The 18,826-nt window shown below is 46.6% G+C and overlaps 1 protein-coding gene across 1 annotated transcript in view; it reads right to left on the bottom strand.

Annotated features, from left to right (window-relative positions):
• Dfnb31 (deafness, autosomal recessive 31) overlaps positions 1-18,826 on the bottom strand; it is a gene marked incomplete at its 5' end in the record, with an annotated part of 71,721 nt that overhangs the window by 38,936 nt on the left and 13,959 nt on the right. The gene's annotated exons all lie outside the window — the stretch shown is intronic.

Genomic DNA, 18,826 nt, shown 5'->3' with positions numbered 1-18,826 from the left:
AATGTTCAACATCCTAGGCCATAAAGGAAACACAATCAAAACCACATTGAGATTCAACTGGAGTGCCAGTTGAATGGCATTTGTCAAGAATACAAACAACTAGTATAACTACTATGGAAGTCAGTATGGAACTTCCTATACATCTAAAACTAGAACTACCCTATGATCCAGATATTCTACTCTTAGATAGTTAATTGAAGGAATGTTACCCAGGATATAATAGAGATTTCTCCTGCACAACCATGTACATTGTGGCACTATTTACACCAAGCTAGAGAATGACCCAGATCCTCTACAACTAATGAATGGATCAAGAAAATGTGTTACATATACACAATGGAATATTACTAAGCCATAAGAATGAAATTATTCATTTGTGAAATGCATATGTGAAATAAAGCCAAGTTGAGAAGAACAAAGATCATATGCTGTCTCTCAAATTTAGAATCCAGACCTAATATCTATCTAGATATCTCTCTAGATCATCTATCTAGACAGATATTTGCAGACAGATAGACAGACACACACACATGTGACTATAATTGTGGTGCTATTTGGAGAAATGAGGAGGACTAGAAGAAAAGGGTGATAATACAGGAATGATACTAAAATACATTGTGTCTATGTATAAAAATGGCACAAGGTAACCTCCTGAAAATTGTTAAAAATATGGAAGATGAGGGGGTGAGGAAAAGAGAGCAACAGAGTGGGTTAATCTGTGTACAGCATACTCATGCATGGAAATAATACTACAATGAAACCACTTGACACTTACCATGGAATAAATACAATGTAAATAAATAAAGTGGCCCAAATATAAGACATTTGATCTCTTAGGAAAGCTATGCTGAAGAGTGTGTCCCAAGCATACCTCCAGGCTGCCATCTTTAAATGGGCCCGCATGTCTGTGTCAGGATGGGTCCTGACTGGCATCTGAAACTTGGATGTTGAGCGCTGCTGCCTGCCACAGCTCCCACCCCTGTGCCCAGGCTGTGCAGCGTGCTGGGCTTAGATGGCAGGTGCAAACAGAGTGGCTTCTTCTGCTTGCCTGCTCTCCTGCAGGAGTGTGGTATGGCCCCCAGTGAAACCTTGAGTGCAACCTAAAAATGCTTTGCAGGGGCTGGGAAGGTGGCTCCGTGGTAGAGTGCTTGCCTAGCATGCACAAAGCCCTGGGTTTGATTCCTCAGCACCACATACACAGAAAAAGCTGGAAGTGGCACTGCGGCTCAATTGGTAGAGTGCTAGCCTTGAGCACAGAGAGGCTCAAGGACAGTGCCCAGGCCCAGAGTTTAAGATCCAGGACTGGCAAAAAAAAAAAGCTCTGCAGAGAGATGGTGTCTCACACATGAGTCACATTATTAAATGTGTGTCCTGTGTGATTCAGCCAGAGAGCCTGGGCTTCCACTGAACTTTTCCAATGTGCCTTTCCCCTGGCTCATTTTGCTTAGTCTTCATAATAAAAATCAGCCGTGGGCACAACTATATACAACTACAGTCAGAGCCCCCCCTCTGCAGACTCAACCAGCCACAGATCAATAATATATTTTTTTAATTTTACCTATGAGAGTACAGAAAGGGAGGGAGGGTGAACAAATGCAATTGTGGTGTTCAGTATATGCTACATGGAAAAGTATACTATGTAACTTGTGGACAGGGCGGGAGGGGGAAACTGGGGGAAAGCGAAGGAAGGGGTGACATTGTAAAAAAAATGTACTTTTTACCTGACTTATGGAATGGTAACCCCTTTGTACAGTACCTTAATAGTAACAATAAAATTTTATCTTAAAAACTATACTGCACATGCATAGAGTTTTTTGTTATTTCCTAAACAATACAGTATAATAGCAATTTCCAAACCATTGCCATTGTGTTGGATATTAGGAGTCATCTAGGATGATGTGAAGGGTTTTTGTTTGTTTGTTTGTTTTTGGTGCTGGTCCTGGGGCTTGAACTCAGGGCCTGAGCTTCTTTTGCTCAAGGCCAGTGCTCTACCACTAGAGCCACAATGATACTTCTGTTTTTTTCTGAGTAGTTTACTGGAGATAAGAGTCTCAAGGATTTTCCTGTTTGGGCTCACTTTGAACCTCAATCCTCAAATCTTAGCTTCCTGAGTAACTAGGATTACAGGCATGAACCATTGGTGCCCAGCCAGTAATGTGAAGTATATGGAGAATGTGTGTAGGTGATAAGCAAATGCTACACCATTTTCTAAAAATGACTCAAGCATCAGTGGATTTTAGCATCCCCAAGGGAATCTTGGAACCAATCTCCCACAGAGAGTAAAAGATGACTGGATATGAATCCTATGAGCCTTTCTAGCTCATCTCTGGATCCTAGGGGTGTCTAGGGGACCCCAATAAGATAGTAGACAAGAGAAAGCAAAAACATTCATGCTAACAGTTGCTTAATATACAAAAGCCCTTGTGTCAGGCCCTCTGCTCTATACCCACATAAAATCCTGGTGAAATCTTATTTTGAGGATGAGGAGGGATCTGTCATTCAGAGGAAGATATGGTGAGAAATCACCTGTCTACAAGGTTACTAAAGGGGTTCTACAAATTTTGAGTATCAACACTACCTTTGTTTTATACTTTCTAGTGCTGAGGATGGAACAAACAGACGGAGTGGTAAGGCCAAATTCTGAGATCCACCATATTGCTCTCCCCCAACGCACCTGTAGTGGGGATTCAGGGAGACAGTCGCTTAGCCCTAGATTAACAGTCAACATTAGAGGATGTGTATATGTCACAGCTAAAACTTACACACTGAAGCCGAACTCCCAACACGGTGGCAATTGGGAGATGGAGCCTTTGAGAGGTAATCAGAGTTGGATGAGGTCATGAGGGTAGGGGGCTCTCCTGATGCAATCAGTGGCTTTCTAAAGAGAATGAGGGGAGGGAGCAAACAGGCACAGAACTCACTTCCTTTCCTCTGTATGTGGACACCGGAAGAAAGTGGCCTTTTGCAAGGCTAGAGGTAGAAGCCATCACATTGGCATCCTGGCTTCAGACTTCTAGTCTCCAGAAATGTAAGAAAATCAATTCCTTCTAAGGCACCCTATCTATGGAACTGTACTGTGGACGCTCCAGCTGACAAAACGTTCTGCACCTGGGGCTGTTTGACCCAATGCAAGGAAACTTTGTGCTGCTTGGAAAAAAGCCATGTTCACAGAGTTTGTAATGCCAAGGACCTGTGATACACTGTAATGCTAAGTGGCCTCAACAGGCTATAAATCATGTCTTATAATAGGATCTGCTGTGTTATAAGGAAAATCACACAGAAAAAAAACAAACAAACAAAACAGAGAAGCAACATGCCAATGCCCCTACAATCCCACATCCATGCTGCTCTTCCTGTTTCTCAATATTGTCCAAATATCCCCCAATAAGGTATCATTGCTTTCAAAAGCAGCAAAGAATTGGCCACAAGGTGAGAGACACTAAGCTCTCTGGTTTGCCACCATCTGCTGTAATCGGCTCTGCACTGTAATCTCACCACTGGACAATTAGGACCAAGGGCTGAGCTTTCAGACAGCGAGGGCACCAAAGAGGACCGTGCCACGTGGAGTCTCATCTTCTGGAGATCTCCCAGAAGAGGCAGGCAAGCTAGAGGCCCTGGGCCCTCCACTCCACAGCTAACTGCCAGTCCCCCGTGGGGGTCAGTGGGCATGGTGACCCTCTAAAAGTCTGCCTTGAGAGAGATTTTTCAGATGAGCAGGGGAAGGTTTTCAGCTTCCTTTAGCATTCCTGGGACTCCTGATGGAATGGTTTGAAAAAACCAACCTGAGGCCATGTGAACTTCTACCCAGCAAAGTGGGAGAAGCAAGTCCCAGGGCTCAGATGGCACCCACAGAAGCCAAAGCTGCAGGATCTTCTGTGCCCCTCACCTCTTTCTGCTCCCTTGCCCTGCCTGCTGCCCCGTTCTGATGCTGTTCTAACACACCCATCTCCTCTCCTGTTCCTGCCCTGAGTCTATGTCCTCATGACTCATTTGATAAGGACCTACAAAGGGTCTACTGTGTGCCAAGACTAAAAGGAACACAGTGGGCAGCTTGGGAGGGAAAAGGCATTACCTGACACACATTAGGTCCTGTGACACTTGTATCAGTTAGATGTGCAGCACCAGGTGCACAGTAGGTATTCATGATGCTTATGTATAGTGAGGGATAGTCACCAAATGGCACACAGTAGGTCTTTGGGATATTCGTATCTCTGGGAACAGAGTAGGTCCTGATGACACTTGTGCCTGATGAGGGAGAAGGCATCATCCAGCACACAGTAGGCCCTGGTAATATTTGCAGCCTGCAAAAAGGGGAAATATTACCTAGCACACTGTAGGCCCTCATGATACGCATCTGATGAGAGATCAAGTTTTGTCTGTTGCACAGTAGGTCTTGAGAAGACTGTGTCATGATTGGTTGAAAAAGATAATAATACCCCAAAGAAACATCACCTCCAGATAGCTGGAGCTATATCTAGTCTGGACACCCCCAGATGCTCCAGGAATGTAGAAGCAGGTAAGTTTCCAGTCCCCTACTTGGTGATCGAGAGCCTGAGGCTGCATCCTGGCTCTCTCAATGCAGCGCGTGGGGACGAGGAGGATGGCACTGGCTCATTGGGGATAACATGAGCTACAACAAGGCAGTGGGCATGCAATTCAGAGTCCCTGACCACCAAGATGGCAGTGCCCTCTTCCCTCTTTTCCCAGGAGTGTCTCCATAGAGAGAAAAGATTGCACTACAGAAAGGCATCATCGTCTAAGGAGTTAAATAAAGTTCACAGAAAAAAAGGTGCAGCAGAGAGCACCATTGGTATTCTTTCTCATGGCTATGGTAGAGCCCTCTTGGTCAGTTCTATAAATAGGCATGCAGCAACCTTGAGAACAGAGAGGAGGCTAATGACTTTGATGACAGTACCATGGACCAGTGCTGCAGAGGCCAGGGCTGGGAAGGTGCTGCCCATCCCCGATCCTTCACAGAACCTAAGGCCTGGCACGTCTCTACCTCTCTGGGCCTCAGTTTCCCCATCACAAGACTGGGGGCCTGAAAGCTGCTCAGGCTACACCATTCTGGAAGTCTTAATGTTGGGAAGAATATGGTTTGTAGTGGGCACTGGAGGGCAGGGTTGTCACATCCTCTGTCATGGGCTGGATTTTTCTGGCAAAAGCTGGAAGAAGTTGGATTCCTGAGCCAGCATTTCGGGAACACTTTCTAGACCTCTGGAGTTGGTTTCTACCTATCAGATTCCCAGGGGAGCATCCCCCTCTGTTGCTCTTTAATTGAAATGGGGGGGGTCCAAGGAGTCAGTGTCTACCTTCTTACACCTCTTGTGCCTTCCATTTTTACACGTATCCTAAAAGGTGTCAGTAAATCGAGTTTATCCCTAAAAGAAAGCTCGGAGTGGGGAGGCCTGCCCCCCATCACTCTCCCCAAAGTCACTCTTGCAGTCTTCCGCACTCACTCACCTCTGCCTAGCTGACCTGAGGCTCCTGCCAATAGGTTAGCTGAGGTCCTGCTCCTGGGTTGGTGGGCGCCCCAGGCCAGCCATTATTCTTGGCTCACCAACCTCACCTTTGTGGTAAGCAGCCTCAGGCAGCAGAGCAGACTACCAAGGGCTCTGGCTGGGAAGATGGAAAGCCAGTAATGTTTCCATCATGCCACTGGTTTGCTGGGTGACCTGAGGCAGCTTCCTCCCATTGCTGGGCCTTGCTTTTATCATCTGGTTATCAGCAGATTACACTGAGTGATGGCTGAGGTCCAGCCTCAAATGGCATTTCTCCATCTCTCTGGTTCAGGGTTTTGAGGTGGTCATTAAAGCAGAGTAAGCAGGCCCTCTGGGACAGGCAGGTGTATAAGCTGGAACTGGAGAATGGCCCTCAGTTTCCCCATTCTGGGAGTAAGCTGCTGGCTGGTATTGCTACAGGTCACTGACCCAGATACTTGCACCTGGTCCATACCTGGTCCTTGAAGCTCCACATGAGCAGGTAAGAGCTGATAGGGTTTCAGAAAACCCTCCCACCTACAGCAAGGCAGATAGAAGTCTTGAGTACAGGGAAATGCACATCTAACAGAATTGTCAAAGGTAGTTGGAGGTCACCATGTCACCCTACTGCTTTGAGAGGGAGGTAAGTCACATGCAACACCTGCGCAAAAGCAACCTGCATGCTCTACCTGTGCATGCAGCCAGTCATATGACCTCTGCCAGTCACAGCCTGCTCTGTGGCAGATCAGCCAGTCTTCTGAATTGATTATCTACGGGCTGTGTCACTTCACCCAAGTCACCAAACATCTATTCCATGTGCTTTGCTTTCCCCTCTTGCAAACAGAGGATCTGTCTTTGCACTCCCTGCACTGTTGACTGTGAGAGCCGAGGGGAATCCTCTGCCTGCAAGGCTGGTCACAAGAGAGCTACGCTCCCATGTCTGTCATCCTGGGTTACCAGCAAAACCCAACCCAGGGGCTCATGCCCCAGCTCAGCTTGCTCAGCAATCCTGATCTGCCTTGGCAGGTGGCATGGTGCAGATACCATCCATCACTGAAAGACTCTTAGGATTATGGAAATGTAAATTCTATGTGCAGTTCTGCAAACATAACAACTCGCTATTGCATTCATGCTCTCAGGAGGTAAATATCTCACTCAGCTGGTGGGAGCTGACTTGGAAGCCCTCAAATCATAGATCAGTCTGATACAGTGCCTGGCAGGAGACTGAGGAAGAGCCAGGGCCAGAGAAGGACCAAGGGGAAGTATTCACACAACACTGCACATGCGCTTGAACATGGACATGAAGTGGACCACAGAGGGTAGGAGACTATCAGATGCTTGAGCATGCGGGAACACACGTTCTGGAGAAGTCCCAAGGGACCACAGGTAACGGTGAGTCACCCGGCTTATTTCAGGGCATGATTCTTCTCTCTTTGGAGGCAGAACATCATGAGACTTAGGTTGATGACTTGGAAGGGAGGAAAGGAGGAAACACACTGCTTTTCCTGACCCCACCTTGTAAGGCTGGGGCTACAGATTCACACCTACTATGTAAGGATCCTGTTCCTGCTGGTGACTTGCTGCGCAATACTGAGCAAACAACCTAACATCGTTGCACTCAGTCCTGCATCTCCAAAGCAACTGTTGAAAAGATTATTAAGATAATGTACATTGCCGAGCCATTCCTCACCCCGACAACTTTCCTCTTCATAAGAAACATCTTTCTGCCCTTTATCCTTTCTCTTTCGTACCTGTTCTGCCTTTACTCTTCAGCTCTTTTCCCATCACACCCTTGAAGCCCTCCCAGATTATGACTGCTTCTCTCTCTTCCAAGGACATCCAGAACACTTCTGCTGCCAGCTGCACTACAGGCTCTGAGTCATGTTCATGATCCTGTCTTTAAGACTAGCAGGCAAGCTGGGCGCTGGTGGCTCATGCCTGTAACCCTAGTTACTGAGGAGGCTGAGACCTGAGGATCATGGTTCAAAGCCAACCTGAGCAGGAAAGTCTGTGAGACTCTTATCTCCAATTAATTACAAAAAAGCCAGAAGTAGAACTGTAGTTCAAGTGGCAGAGTGTTAGCCTTGAGCACAGAAAGGTCAAGGATAGTGCCCGGGCCCTGAATTCAAACTTCAGGACTGCCCCCCAAAAAAGTCACAAAGACTGTAACAGGCAAATTCCTTGAGACACTCTTAATGCTGTTTTCTCTTCCTGCCCCTTTACATTCATCATCCCTTCTACACATCTATCCTCCTATCTATTTATTTATCCATCCATCCATCTTCCCATGCATCTATTCACCCATCCATCCATTCACTCAGCCATCCATTCAACAAGATATTTAATAAGTTTTCCATATGCTGAGAACCCAAAGGAATATAGTCAGATTAGTACCAAGAGAACAGCACTGTAGACTTGGAGACAAGCAAACTAAGGTCACCAGTCCACAACCATGTGAGCATCCAACTCTGTGCCTCATGTTGGAATTTGGGCAGAGAAGCAGAGGGAGCTGTTAGAATCACAGCTCTGAAGGTAGGCCACGGATTCACCACCCTTGCTCTGCCACCTGTAGCTTCAGATACATTATATGACCAGTCCGTGCTCCCATTTCCCAGGGTGGACATGCATAAAGTGGGGCATGGATGATAGCATCTCACAGAGCGGTTTCAGGGATTAAAACAATCAGTATGGCTAAAGTACTCACCACCTGGTCATGGGTAAGAGTTCCCCAAGGTTATGTATTTATCCAGTAAAGAACCCAGAATGCGGGGCTGGGAAGGTGGCTCAGTGGTAGAGCGCTTGCCTTGCATGCCTGAGGCCCTGGGTTCGATTCCTCAGCACCACATAAGCAAAAAGAAAAAAGCGGGAAGTGGCGCTGTGGCTCAAGCGGTAGAGCGCTAGCCTTGAGCTGAAGAGCTGAGGGACAGCGCCCAGGCCCAGAGTTCAGGCCCACGACTGACAAAAAAAAAAAAAAAAGAACCCAGAATGCAGCCATTCATGGAGGCCATTTTCCCATGGGGCTTACTGTCTCTCCTGGCTTGTTCTGTCATTTTATAAACACGTCTGTAGACACATGCAAAACTATCTCCTGATTCTTGCACACATGGGCTCACAGTTTATTTATTTTGAGGACCGTCCCTCACCTCGTCCCTGCATTACCCCATTCCCTGGAAGGGACTCACTATCATGAACTTGTCACTTCCCAATCAATGGGCATTTATGTTCTCTTTTTTTTTTTTTTTTTTGCCAGCACAAACCCCTGAGAAGAGTACCTTCTGCTGGATCAGCTCAGTCTCTGGATTAAGGCATGCACATTGCATCTTCATTCCTGTGCAACCGGTTTCTACCAGGGGAACAGAGTATCTCCCTGCTGTGTTTCTACAGTCACCAGCCGGGGGCAGCACTGAATTAAGGCTTTGAAACTCACTCAGGATGCCTTGCTCCCCTAGAGCAAAATCTCCTTCCTCAATGCATTCCCCAGGCTCTAGATATCTCTGGAACAAATGTTGGCTCTATTTTACAAGGGGAGCTAAATCTTGAGCCCTTATGAGTATTACAGAGCATCATTAGGTGTTGCTGACTATGCCTATAATCCTAGTTTCTTGGAAGGCTGAGATTGAGAAGTTCATGGTTTGTGGCTAACCCAGGCTGAAGAGTTCAGGAGACCCCCCCCACTCTCAACAGACAGCTGAACATCTGTCACCCTAACTTTGATGAAATGCCTAAAATAGGCTTAGGAGCACACCTGGGCTGGTTGCAAGACTCTATCTCAAAAATAACCTGCACACAAAAAACGAATGGCTAGAGACATGGCTCAGAATTAAGAGTGCCATGCTTGGTAAGCGCGTAGGACCCTGAGTTCAAACCTTAGCACTGCTTAAAAAAATGAGATAAAGCATGGCAAGGTATCAACATAAAGGTATCTCCACCCCTTCCTAGCTCTGACATTTTAGGCACACAACCCACTTCCTGGGCCTCAGCTCCATCACCTGCTACAGGTGGACTCCAAGAGGACTGGGGGCTCATCTTGTGCTGGGCCTGACTCCTGGGACGCACCAGCAAAACTGCAGCACTAGCCATGTCTAGTCTTCTCCCATCATCCCACCGGTGAGGAAGGAGAACCAGGGTGGTGACCTGCCTTACTCAAGGTCACAGAGAAGATCAGAGGTAGAGTTTGGATTTGAATCTTGGACTTTCTACATTCATGTCTCTTTTCCTTCTACCCACAGCCATTTTATCAGTAGGCTTAAGGATGTTCAAGCCATAAGACAGACAAGGAGTAGTCTTGAAAGGGCTTTCCCGGCTCCTTCTTGGCCCCCTAATAAGCCCTGAAGACCAGCCATTAGAATATGCATGGACCCTGTCACTGCCCTGAGAGCTCTCCCTGTGGCCCTTGGTGCGGCTCTCCTCCCTGCAGTGCATCTTGGGCCACCTGGCAGCCTCATCCCCCACCCAGTCACCTGAGCTTTTTCACAGTATCAGGTGCTCCGGCTCTTTTCCACATCAGAACTTTGCACGTGCTGCTCCTACCCTGAAAGTTCAGATGGCAACGCCTATATGCATCCAGCAATTTTAGCTATGCTTCCTCCTCTCAACAGACCAAGAAGGGAGGGGAATATTCTGTTAGAGTCCAGATGCAGCAATATGAAGAAAATGTATCAGGTTTTAGGTGAGGCTACTGAAAGCCATCAGTAAGTGGGCACTGCCTCTCTAGAAGTACCGATGACTTCCCTAGAATCCATTTCTCTTTTTACCTTGGCTCTCCAAAGCTGAGAATTCAAAGATGAAACACACACACACACACACACACACACACACACACACAGAGTAATATCATTTCTAATCCCTCTGCTTTTTTATGGTGAGTTATTTTTAGTTTCAGCCACTCCATTACTTTTAACACAAGAATATGAATTAGGGACATGTGAACAAACAAGTAAATGAGATAGGTAGGGTTTAAAGATATAGTTAAATCATCCCTGTCTCATGATAGAGGCCCAGTAATACCGCCACTGAGAGGATGAACAAGCACCAAAATCTAAGTACATCTCTGGAATTAGAATACTCTTTGCAGCTGGAGACGGAGCTACTGCACCGGTGCCTTGAACAGTAACTCTGCTGCCCCTCCCATCTCTCCCTCATTGTGCCCCAAAACACTCTGTAGCTGCTGAACTTAAGCTTTTGTTTTTGTTTTTTTTTCTGGTCATACTAGGGCTTGAAACAACTCAGGCCTTGCACTTGCTAGGCAAGTGCTCTACCACTGAGCCATGACTCCAGCCCCGTTTGCTTTGGTTATTTTTTAAGATAGGCTATCACTGTTTGACTGGGCCAGCCTGGAAGGAAATTTTCCTATCTATGCTTCATTCCATAGCCGGTGTAGCTTCCAATCAAAGCAGCTTTTTTTTGTTGTTGTTGAGATGCAGTCTCATGAACTGTTCCCCCAAGCCTATAGTCACAATCCTCCCAATCAAGCTCAACCTCCTGCCAAGCTGAGATGACAGACGTGAGCCACCACGCCTGACTTAACGCAAGTGACTGGTGAGCATTCCCGTAAACGCAAACCCCCAAATCCATCATTCTTTTGGAATGATGACATATGTGGGCAGTGTGTGGTAAGCATTCACTGTTTCATCACCAACATCTGTGTGTCCCTCAGGGGGCCATGGCACAACCCATCTGCTCCAGCTCTGTGCAGCTACATTGTTGCCTGTTGGAGCTGCTGTATCCCTGGAGGAATGAGCTGGTGCAAGGGTGTGTGTGGAGCCCTCCAGAACCCCTCCTCCAACATGCAGCTCCACACGAGGGTCCACAGAAAGCATGACATAGATAGGAAAGAAGATCACGAGGAAGCAGGGGCCCCCACGTGGAGGGTGTGTGACTGCTGGGGAAAACAAGGCCAAGCAGTGGCAGGCAGTGAAGGGTGACTAGGTAGGGACGTCTTCTTGCACTCTCTGCAACGCCACTGAAATTTGTCTTTCACTTGAGCCTCGCAAGGTAGGATTTAAAAAGTCAATGGATCATTCGCTCCTCCCTGGTTTCTTTAAGACTTTGACCTTCTTAAGACGTTTCCGTGGAATAGAAGAAACATTTGCTCCAGCCGGAGCAATACCGGGTTCCCAGCAGCTGGGACAGAGACTGACATTTGAAAGCCCCTGCTCGCCAATGTCATTGCTCCTAAAGGCTGAAGGAAAAATCAAAATCAGCAATCAAAGAAAGGGGAAGAGGGAACATCTGACCTTGGGGATCAAGCTGCAAGAAATTTGCAAAAAAGTGATAGCTAAGAGCAACACCCCATCCCCCACCTTTTGCAAAACAACTCACAAGATGAGGACAGAACAGATTCCAGCAAGATATTGATTCCTTTTCAATGCAATTCTTCAATTACCCACTAAGCCTAGCTTTCAGTCCCTTATAATTTAAGTAAATTGCTTTACAAATGTCCTTTTAAATTTTGTTCTTTTTTTTCTTCCTTTAAGGAAGAACTAACAAGATGCTAGGTGTCATAAATATAATCCTTCCAGATGAGCCTTATGGGTTTACAGAGTGTTTCATTGGCCAGGCTGAATGCCCCATCCACCTGCAATATCCGTCTCTATCACTATCACTTTCTTAGCCCATGAGTAGATACATTTACTAGGGTTCACTCTCTTCCCAGACTCATTAGACCCCTGCCACCCATCTCTTTCTGACGATTCTCAGTTGAAAAGATCATGTGTTCCAAGTTTAATTCAACCTGAGCCTTAAGAACTTGAACCCAAAGTAAATGGATATACGCCTTTAAAAACTGACCTAGACCAGGTGCTGATGGTTCCTGCCTGTAGTCTTAGCTACTCATGAGGCTGAGATCTGAGGATCACAATTTGAAGCCAGCCTGGGTACCAAATGTAAGGGACTCATCTCCAATTAACCAGAAAAATGCCCGAAGTGGCTCAAGTGGTAGAGCACCGTTCTTGAGCAAAAACAATTTAGACAAGAACATGGTGCTTGTTTTTCAAGCCCTATTGCCAGCACAAAAACAAAACCAAGGCCAAAAATGGACTTAGTAGCTAGCAGAAAGAGACGGTTAGAACTGACAACGATGAAATATAAATCTTGTTATTGAACCGGTATTGGATAGCAAATAGGGTCAACACCAAAACCATAAGTACATTTGCACTCCAAAAATATGCCAAGAAGTTCACTCTACTACCTAAGTGATGCAAATTAAAACAGGATTTTTTTTTGCCCATCAGTTTGAGAAAATAGAAAAGAAATACATCATCTAGCGTTGGCATTGTTGGGTCAAAGTGACAAGTCTCACATGTTGCCAATGTTGGTTAAAACCCAAACAAATTTCCTTCTCAAGAGCAGTTTGGCAAGAATTATCAAAAGCTTTAAAATTCTGCATCTCCCCTGAGCCAAAGCCACCTCCAGAAAGACAGCCCAAGGAACCATTAGTGACCTGCGTAAAGATGAATGTGTGAAGGGACAGAGAGCTGTAGTATGGATTATACTGAAAAAACTGCCCAACCAGAAGAAATTAGTCAAATAAATCATGTATCTCTTCTCTACGAGGTATCACACAATCATTAAAAATCTTTTTTCAGAAGCATTTACCAAAGTAGGAAAACAGTTGTGACATACTGCTTGGGGAGAAGCAGGCTGGGTAAGGAGGTTCAGACTGGCAGGTGTGAGGAAGAATCCCCGTACGGGACATTGGAAAGACAAGAGCCAACCTGTCAGGAACGATTACTTCTGCCTAGAAGGCATTATCTAGCATCTTGGTTTTTTTCCTTAGGTGTTTTTCTGAGCTTTCCAAGATTTTATAATTGAACTCATACATCTCAGGTCATTAAAATATATACAGAAAGAAATACAAACCCTTAAGCAAAACACATACTTCAAAGAGTGTAGGTGGATGCTTTCTCCAGGTTTCTTACGAACCCAAGTCCAGAGCAGCCCTGATTTCCTCCTCCCAGGGCCCAGGATTCTGAGCTTGTGGCCAGGTAGATGAACTTTGACTTCAATATGGGTATTTTTGTTGTTGGTTGTGGGGCTTGACCTCTGGGCCTGGGCACTGTCCCTCAGCTCTTCATCTCAAGGCTAATGCTCTACCACTTGAGCCACAGTGCCACTTCAGGTTTTCTGAGTGGTCTATTAGAGGTAAGAGTCTCACGGATGTTCCTGCCAGGGCTGGCTTTGAACCACAGTCCTCAAATCTCAGCCTCCTGAGTAGCTAGGATTACAGGCATGAGCCACCAGCACCTGACCTGACTTCAGTATTTGAGGACATGAGGCCTCCAGGCACTGGCTTCTTCTATTGGGTGTTGAGTCAAGGTCATTGTTATCTACCAGGGAATTTCCATGGACAATACACAAAACAAAATGCCCACAAAGGTCAGGGCACCACATGAAAGATAACAGAGGAGGGAAAGCCAAAAAGTGCCAATGCTGCTCCTGTCCCTGAGGTCTACTTAATAGAATGCATACAACAGACCTGGGAAAGGGCCTGCGGCCGGAACTGTGGATTTCTGGCCACGAAACAATGTTAACACACAGAATCCCCACCCTTGCCTGCACCATGCAGAGCTGTTCACCTCACTGCTTTTCTATTAGAAGCAGCAGGAGAAGAGACAGTAAACATGCACTTAGTTCAAAGGCAGGCAGGTAGGCCTTGCTTCAAATTCTACTCCTGTTTTTTTCCCCACCCATGTACCATAACTGGTTACCTCTTGTGATTCCCAGTTTCCTCTCCTTTGGAACTGTGAAGAAGAGTCAGGAGGGGTGTACCTCAAACCCCAGCAGAAGCCTGAAGGCACACACAGATTCCCACGGGTGATGGCATACACCTGTAATGCTACCTACTCAGGCAGCTGAGATGGAGAATATAGTTCAAGGCCAGATCAGAGAAAAGTTTGAGGCCTTCATCTCAACGAAACAAGCTGAATGTAGTGACATGCCTACAGCTACCATCACAGCTCCGGTGAGAGGCATCATTAATGCCTCAAAAAAAGAGGTGGAAACATGGCTCAAATGGTAGAGTACTTGCCTAGCGAGCACAAGGGCCTGAATTCAAACTCTAATACTGCCACACACACCAAAAAACCCCCCAAGGTCTGTGTTATTGATTAATCTGCTATATCTTGTAAGCATGTCATGTGCTACCCATTTCCACCTTCTTTGGTGCCAGGGGAATCATCCAGCAGGAACATACCAGGCACTCATCAAAGGTTGAGATCAACAGATGTGCCTGGTGCTTTGATCCATTACCTGCACAGCCATCAGTATCCCCATTTTCAAGCGAAGAGGAAGCCTGGACACAGAAGTTCAGTAACTTGCCTGTCTTCTAGCAACCACTCACATCACAGTTGTACTAAGGAGAGATCTGGGAATGAGAGGTTTAAAAAGTTTGCCCCACCCCCCCAAAGCTACAAAGAGCCCAGCTCTGAACTTGGAGCTGCCCCAAAGTGCCCAGGCTCCAGCACATGAGATGACACCCATAAGGGTACTTGCCTCTGTCTGTAGCCACTCAAGTCAACAAAACGTGCCTTTACCACCTGTTCTGCCACTTCCTGGATCTGTGACAAGCCAGTGACAAGCCCTTTGCAAGAGCTGTTTGTGAGGTTTGAATGAATTGATATGGAAGCCAGGGCTGGCTCCTGGTAGGTTCCACTCGTTGTGGAGGTTATTATCAGAGAAGGTGCAGGACGAACACAGCAGGAAATACACCTTCTATGACTCAGGCAGCGCTGCCACGGAGGAAGCTGAGCTCAAGATGAGACCCTCCCCCACAAATGAGAACAGTGGAAGGGAGCAGACAGGGATGAGGGTGATGTGCGGAGGCCTGGTCCTTCATGGGGATAGTAGGTGTCAAAGGGTGGAGAGCTCTAAGGCTGGTTCAGAGGCTGTGCTGCCTGATCACATGAAGAATCCATCGGGAGTTAGCTGGAGAAGAGAATAGTCTGTGGGTCAAAAGAGATGAGATTCCAGGTGGCTGAGGGTCAAGTTAAAGAGGTTGACCCCTGTCACATGGGCTCCCAACTCAAGAACATGTTTTGGGGTGAGACGTGGCTTGATCCGATGTAAATTCAGAGATTAAGTAAGGATGGAGGATGCAGTAGTAGGCGGGTGAACCACGGGAGACCATCAGACAGAGCTGCAAGGAGGCTGTTGTAATTGAGGCACAGGGTGGGGAGAAAAGCAGGGAAGGAAGATGTCAGGCTCAGAGAGTTCCCTACACAGGGGTGGGTGCCAATCACCAAGGGGAGACTGGAGAGGAACAGCAGGCCAAGGCTACTTGCTTGGGACAATCTATAATTTGAGGGCAGGAGGAGATGGGGTCATCAGAGACAAAAGATAAGCCAGGCCTTCCAGAGCAAATGCAGATTATTCCCAATGTGAAAGAAGAGGTAAAAAAAAAAAAAAACAAAATAAATAGTTACATTTAAAAGGGAGGAACAACAGATTCTGTTCAGATAAGGCTAGACTATAGGTAGAGATACAGACATTCTGGAGAAGAAATTTAAGAGAAAAGAATTGTACATGTTGATGATTGAAGTGACTCAAAAAAAATCTCAGGATTAGAAGGAATTCTTGCAGGAGAAAGAAGGGTGTGTGTGTGTGTGTGTGTGTACATGGCTTGAACTCAGAGCCTCATGCTCTGAGTTTTCTTGTTGTGTGTGTGTGTGTGTGTGTGTGTGTGTGTGTGTACATGGCTTGAACTCAGAGCCTCATGCTCTGAGTTTTCTTGTTCACAGCTGGTACTCTACCACTTGAGCCACATACAACCCAGTCCGGGATTTTGCTGATTAACTGAAGATAGAATCTCACAGACTTTTCTGTGCAGGCTACTCAATAACCCGAGCAGCTAAGATTACAGGTGTGAGCCACTGGTGCCTGGCTTGGGATTCCTGAGAAAGGAGACAGGCAGAAGCAGAGTTACCAGGAAAGAAAAATTCAGAAAGGGTTACAAAAGATCCCACCCTTCCATCAAGGTTAGGATGATGGAGGAACAGAAGGAAAGCCCCTTGCTCAGCCTTGGAGCAGAATCTTTCATATGGGAGGAAAATTCAGGAATTGGGCTGCATCTCTTTTCTTACACAGCACCCTAGACCTGAGGCCTTAGCACACCTCTTTTCAGATGCGGTTCAAACAGATGACAAGTTGTTTTCTAAAGCCAAGAGTTAACAAATCATCCCCCTCACCTGCACTAATTGCTTTAATGGGCTCTGAAAACAGCCACACCTTCTTCCTCTTCATGCCTCCCCCACCCCTCCAAACCTCCCACTGCCGGGGGAATCCATCAGGGGAAGATGCTGGGGAGTACCGGGAGGGATGAGCCCATAGCAGACAAGGCTGTCACATTCCCAGGTGCTGGGCCACACCACTGTCTGCCTCCCAGAAAATCAGAAGGGAGGCTCCATTCATGCACCGGGCTTTATTACTGCCACAAAGCAACAATACAGATACCAAATGCCAGCTAGGAGCGATGACATGTTTAAAGAAGCTTTCTATGTGGAAATATTGACTGTATCTAGCCAATGCAAACAACTGACCCAATCACACAGCCCTGAGTCCTGATACTCCCTTCTAATGACACTTAGAAAAAAACAAAAGCAAGCAGACATACCAGGATTTTCAAAGCCAAGTGAACGCAGTCAATAATATTTTTCATTACAATGCTTGCCACAAGACTTCCATGGTCATAGTTTTCAAATTTTTGATATGCAACGATGACAGCCAGGTTCTGTGGTAAAGATGTCTGAATCAGAGAGGCAAAGGACCTTCCCAAGGTCAATGCCAAGAAACATGGTCCGGTAAACCCAGATCCACCTCCAAGCTCCACCTTGGACTTCCCAATGGTATCAGCTGACCCTCTCTCTGTGCCTAGAATCTGGCTCCAAGGTAGCTGCAGACAGGCAGGGTGGGTCTGGCTCTCTGGTCATCTTTATGTGGCTAAGTATCAGTAGGAGTGGAGACCTGAAGGAAGGCAGAACTCCCCAGACCGCAGGCATGGACTCAGACCTTCATGGAGAGCTTGTGACTTACCACATCAGTGGTCCCTGCCCCCTGAATACTTGCAAACCCCTTTTCTAAAGTCATTTCAGCAAAGCTTTAGAATCTAGGAAAGGGGACATGTTCGGACAATGTAAGGATCCATGGACACTGATGTATTTGCTCTGCTTTTGGGGTTAAGAAGATGCTGATATGAGCAAACTCAGGTAGAGAGGAAAAAGAACCACGAGACTGGCTGCTGGCTGAAGCAAAGCCACAGCCAATTTAGCAGAAGGAACAGGAAATCTCAGCGGAGGAAGGAGGCAAAGGTGCTGGCGCTGGAAAAGACAAAAAAATAAATCCACTTATGCATTCTTGGGAGAGAATAAGCAGCTCTCAAACCTCTGTGTGGTTATTAGAGACTCAGCCTTCACCAGAATATTGGGGCTTCTTAAAGCCTGAAGAGGTATTTTTTTAATCTTATTTTTAATAAAAAGCCAGATGTATCTCACCCCAAATTGGCTCATTGATTGCTTTGGAATGCATAAATGATTCTATTTTGGAATCAGACACAATCATGCTGCCCAAATAACCCACTTCTGGGCGTGTGGCTATAAAATTAAGAGCAAAGTAACAAATGGACTTGCCAGTGGGGTCTCACAGGGTGGATTTTGGACTGCAGGAGTGGGAAGTACTGTTGTCTGTCCAGGCACAGGACACTTTTTTTTTTTTTAAAGCACTTTGACAGAAAATAGTTCTGAAGGAAATGCGTTTACCCCTAGCCCTCCTGGAAGGAAGCAGGTGGGAGGTAGACACACCCATTGTACAGCTCCCAAGACTGAGGCTCAGAGGTCAGGGGATCTGCCTACATACCATACAGCAGGCTTCACAGTCAAGCACACACTCGTTTTCCCTTCCCCAGCCAACCCTGCAGCCACACAGGCTTCCTTTGGATCTCACATTCACAAAGAGCGAGTTCCACATTCAACGGCAGTTGAATTAGATCGCTACATCTGTGGGGTAAATGCTCACCTATTTATTAAATACCTGTAGTGTGTCAGGAGCTGGAGCTAGGAGAAGGAGCAAGGCATTGACAATTTGGATTCTTACGTGTACTAAACAGATGTAAAGAAATGTCCTTCTGGAGGTGGCAGGTGCACTGAGGATGGAGGGATGAGGAGGGTCAGGAGTGCTGTTCTGCAGGGGTGAAGAGGCATAAGATGACACAGCACTTAAAAAGCCTGGCCTGGCTGTGCCTGTGTTCTCCCCCCCACCCCGCCCCACCCCGCCCCACCCCGCCCCATGATGCTGAGGACAAAGGCTGTGTTCTCTTCATTTCTGACTTCTGAGTGCTAGCCACAGGCTATGGCTCA

Source organism: Dipodomys ordii, unplaced genomic scaffold (assembly GCF_000151885.1).
Source record: "Dipodomys ordii isolate 6190 unplaced genomic scaffold, Dord_2.0 Scaffold127, whole genome shotgun sequence".
In the NCBI taxonomy this organism is placed as follows: domain Eukaryota; kingdom Metazoa; phylum Chordata; class Mammalia; order Rodentia; family Heteromyidae; genus Dipodomys; species Dipodomys ordii.
Note: the sequence above shows the minus strand (reverse complement) of the source record. Positions and strands in the feature narration are given on the sequence as shown.